Source organism: Nannospalax galili, unplaced genomic scaffold (genome assembly GCF_000622305.1).
Source record: "Nannospalax galili isolate Female #2095 unplaced genomic scaffold, S.galili_v1.0 scaffold2324, whole genome shotgun sequence".
Taxonomy (NCBI): domain Eukaryota; kingdom Metazoa; phylum Chordata; class Mammalia; order Rodentia; family Spalacidae; genus Nannospalax; species Nannospalax galili.
Window position 1 is genome coordinate 370,660 of NW_008351545.1, and position 5,151 is coordinate 375,810.

General features: G+C 43.4%; 1 pseudogene; it reads right to left on the bottom strand.

Annotated features, from left to right (window-relative positions):
- Nucleotides 1-407: 407 nt before the first annotated feature.
- LOC108491566 lies at nt 408-3,203 on the bottom strand (annotated as a pseudogene).
- Between the last annotated feature and the right edge of the window lie 1,948 nt (nt 3,204-5,151).

Genomic DNA, 5,151 nt, shown 5'->3' on the forward strand with positions numbered 1-5,151 from the left:
TCTGATCAGGAAGCCAAATGGGTCAGGGCTTTTTTGACCACTCAAAGACATGAGAATTATCTGCTGGGATTCCTACCTAGAGATAGTGGCTGAGAGGTCACTAAGTATGGCTAATCATTCCTGAAAGCACAGGAGTGCAACACAAGTAAAGCAAGATCAATAGCCTGGAATTCTTAGGTTCAGTGAGGATACACAGCCTTTGTCTTATCAACTACATTGCTTTAAATTCAGAATTTAATGCTTCATCTAGAACAACAAAAAGCTTACACATGAAAGAACAAAATAAAATTTTTACATTTATTTATACTGTGTATGTGTGGGTGTATATGTGCTATGCTATATGTGGAGGTCAAAGGACAACTTGCAGGAGTCAATTCTCTCCTACCACGTGGGTTCTGGGACTCAAACTCAGGTTATCAGGCTAGACAGCAAACGCCTTTACCTCCTGAGCTAGCTTCCCAGCCCAATGTAATGTCTAAATTGCTAAAATTTGCTCTTATTAATTATGGAACATTATTTTTGTGTGTATGATGCATGAAGTGTGTCAGCATGGTTAGCCACATTGTGTATGGAGGTCTGAGGATAACTTCTGAGAAGCGGTTCTTCTGGCCTTCCACCTTGAGGTAGGGTTTCTGGTTTCTGTTGCTGCAGTGCATACTCCAGGCTGGTTGGCCCAGGAACTTCTTTGTGGGGTGACTCACCTGTCTCTGCCTCCATTCTCACTATAAAAAAGCTGGCATCAGAGAGAGGAGAGGCAGCTTCAGAGGCTTGGGCATTATGCTGACGGAGTGACAGAGCTGGTTTCAGTGACTTCTTCCTTCAGTGTTCCAAGGGAGGGCATTAGCAATTAGTGCACTTTTTGTCACACTCTTGTGGCATCAAAAGACCTCTAGAACATCTTCACCCTATACATCAGTAATTACATTTCCATCTGTCATGTATTTTCTAGTGTTTGGTGAGATTAGAGCATCTGAGGAAAGCTTCCCCATGCTCATCACACTCATATGGCTTTTCTCCAGTATGGATTCTCTGGTGATGAATCAGAGTTTGAATCCGAATGAATGCTTTTGCACACTCTCCGCACTCACAGGGTTTTTCCCCAGAGTGAATCCTCTGGTGATTAATAAGGGCCGAGTTCACATAGAAGGTTTTCACACACTGCTTATACTTATATGGCTTCTCTCCTGTGTGGAGTCTCTCATGTTTGATGAGGGCTGAGCTCACACTGAAGGCTTTGCCACACTCACTGCACTCACAGGGCTTTTCTCCATTGCCAATTCGCTGGTGTATAATCAGGTGTCCTCTCACACTGAAGGCTTTCTTACACTGGTTACAGGTATAGGGCTTTTCCACAGTGATCACACTCATAGGGTTTCTCTCCAGTATGGATTCTCTGATGCCGAACAAGACCTGAGTTCTGAGTAAACTTTTTTCCACATTGATTGCATTTATACCAGCTGTCCTCTGTTGGGCCTGCCCTTACAATTTTCTAACTTGTCTTCATGTTGAGAGACTTTTTTATGCTCAGGAATCTGTAAAGAGTCCTTAGTATATATACTAGAGACCTTTTTGTGGGGGTTCATCCTTACAAAAATCTTGCTTTCAAAGTTGATACTTTGTTCATAACTCTCTAGTCTTGATTCCTGAAATAATAAAATTTTCACATGTATGTTATTCCCTGTAGCCAAGGCAATATGTTGTAATACAGACTGAATCAGGACGCTCAAACATTTATTCAGTAATCCTAGGACACATCAACCACATAGGAGCCAGAACAGGATCAAGTTTTCATTCACCTGTATCAGAAAGAAACTTTACAGAATGCTATTAGAAGGGACAACTGACTCAAGTAGCTATTTAATTTGTCTTCCTTAAAGGTATCTAAAACAATCTGAATACAAGTAAATATAAAAATAATGTACAGGGCCTGTGGATGTAGCTCACAGGTACAGCACTCACTAGACAGGCACAAGGCCCTGGGCTTGAACTACAGCAATGAAAAAAATAAGTATAGGTTCTACTTTACAAGACCTTTTAAGAAATCATATTAAAACAAATTAAAAACAAGACGGATATGAACAAGATTTGCAGATAGGTAGATGATAGACCATAGAAATAAAGGAACAGAAACTCAATTAAATCAGAAGAGAAAGTAACATCATTGATAGGTGTTTTTATCACCCAGAGTCCACATCTGAGCCACAAGGGGTATGAGGAGAGGCATACAGCTCAACATAACACTGACTGCGACTGTAAGGGGCTGCTGTTGCTCTGAAAACTGCATCCTAGCAAAAGGCTTATGGTGTGTCTTGATTTATGGAGTAAATCCTTTACTAGCCCCAACAGTCTGGCCATCTTTACAGTTCAGAACAAAGTGGTGGACTGCTGCCACCCTCACCTCTTAGAACAAACCCAATTTACCCTCCAAACTCAAAACTTTCTGTTCCAAAGTCCAGTTATAATAATGAGCTTCCTGTGTTTTCCAATGGTACAGACCGTCTCAACGGTGAACTGTCAGTTCGCATCCTGATACGAGGAAAGCATCATTTTACTTCTCAGGTCTTCCCCAAATCTGTAGCTTCAGCATAATAATGACGAAAACACCAAATCCCAATCGAGTGACATTTAACAAATAACAAACCAACAGAAAAAAGCACCCAGAGCCGACCACCCTTCCTCCAGGAAATTCGGTCTTTAGCAGAGCAAGTGGGGGTCACTCCTGAGGCTAGGAGGTGGTCCAGGCTTGGGGGAGCCCAGGCTCGGGGGAGCCCAGGCTGGAGGGAACCCAGGATGGGCCGAACCCAGGCTAGGGCCCAGGATTGGGGCGGGGCAAGATGGATGGGACCCAGGACCGAGGGTCTGGACCAATGCCAAGCCTCACCCACCCCCTTTCTGGGATAAGGAGTCGCTGGGCGTGGGGAGGAGGAAGGGACAAACGAGGGTCAGGGGGACAAGAGAAAAGGGGGCACCATGAGCCGAGCGCTGAAGGAGGGAGAGGGCGAGGCCAGAAAAGGCAGCTCCTCCTCACTCTAGCGGGTTCCCCAAGTCCCAGGAAAAGCCTCAGGCAAGCCGGGAGCAGCAGCTCACCCGCAGGCTGGGACGGCCTCCTGGACTTCCGACGGGGACGCCGGCAGTGCGGCGTGGAGCGGCCGTTCTCCACCCAGGCGCTCCGTGCGCTCTAGGATGCCGGAGGCTTCCGTCCTCTCGGTGGTTCCAGAACTCAGGCGACTGCAGGGCGTGAAGAAGGAAGGATGCTGACTGCACTGGGGGCGGTTGGCACATTTTATCTGTTTAAAACTGGAAGTCCCACAACAAAATCCTCTTCTCACATATAAGAAAATTGACAGGTAAAATTTCTGAGGTCAGGCACCATTCTGAACCTGAGTTTTCTCTTTCAGGTGGGTCACCTTCAGGGCTTAACGCACAGAGACCAATCTCAGAATTAATAGGCAGGGGCTGAGACGTGGATAAACATGGATCACTTGCGCTTGCTTCGCAGGCGTGAGCCCTTGGATTTCATCCCTAGCATAAACAACCCAACAATAATTGTAAATTTATTCCCATAAACTACCAACTTATATTTATAAGTTAAAAATTAGTTAAAATTAGATTTTAATATTCACATAGAAAATAAAACTACTTGGGAAAATTGAAAAAAGAAAACCAGCTCTAAAGGCTGTAAGAATATTATAAATTCACGAGGCTTAAATAGTGTGAAACTGAGGCAGACAAATGGTGCAGAACAGAAAGCCCAGAAATGGATGTAATAATGATAAATAAGAGAAGATTCTTTAATAACTTAAGGATAAGTGGATAATCACCTAGAAAACCATTACACTGGATTCCCACTCAATACAACAGGAATCATTCCCGATAAACCAAGGCTGTGAATGTTAAAAATAAAACCATAAAAGTTCTCAGACATTTCTTATTACCCCAGAATAGAAAGACTACTATTAACAAAATCCAGAGATCCTAGGTGAAAATATGCTAAATTTGGTCAACACCAAAACTCATTAGATAAAGCAAAATCACCTTAACTGAAGAACAGACCCCCCCAAAAAAACCCCAACCCCCCCCCACAATCTCAGAGACAGTAAAGATAAACTTCCTGAGCAACAGAAGTTTGGAAATGGCAGAACTGGGCTGGATTCCTTTCTGGTTCAGCTTTATTCTGAACTAGACTGCTAAGCAGCGTGGGCAAACATCCTGACCCCATGAATTTTATGGCTTGTTTTTTTTGTTTTAGGTCTCAGACTGAAAATACAGTTCAGTTACATAGGGCTTGATAGAGGTTGTGGGTTTGATTCCCAGCGTGGAAGGAAAATGCCCAACAAAAGTAAACTTAAATACCTACTTCCAGAACTGCCAGAAGACTAGAGTATCAAAGCTTAACATTCATCACTCTCCTGTAAAGAATTTCTGAAACAGACATTTCAGTGGTGTATTCATGGATGGCACTGAATAATTTCTCTCTCTACTCTAAGAATTGCCAGATTATCTTCTCAGAGTGTGCAAGATGAGGGACTCAGAAAAAAATTAAGCATGAATTTATGAAGAAATCACTGTAGAAATGAATACATCAGGAAGCTGAACAGGGAGGCAAGGAGAGGAGCAGATAATCCCAAGGAATATATGGGGAGCACTTCTCCATGCCAAGTATGTTCATGTAAACCTCTTAACAGCCCTGGGCAGATCTTTATCATCCCCACTGAGAGCTGAGGAAATAGAGCTACAGAGGCATTAAGTGGCTCTGTGGAAAATCACAGACAATTTGGCTTTAGAGTTACAAGCCTAAAAATTTAGGAAAAAAAGATGGGGAGCGTGAATGGAAGTTCCCAGACAAGCCTTGAATCTTCAAACTGGACTTTCTCCTGCAAAGCTGATTAACTGATTAGAGCTCTGATTGTGGAGAGCCTGGAATGCTGTAGGTCCAGAGCCTGATTACCACTGATCTCAGGCTACCTTTAGCCTCTAAATCACCCTTTCCTGGCACATCTCTGTTTCTGACCTAACATCCTGTGATTAACAGATTAAAAAACCCTTCCTGTAAGGTATCTACTAGCAGACCAGCAGGTTCCAGCAATCAAAAACCTAAGAATGTCATCAGATAGCATCTGAGACCTATAGTAACTCCCCCCCCCCCCAATA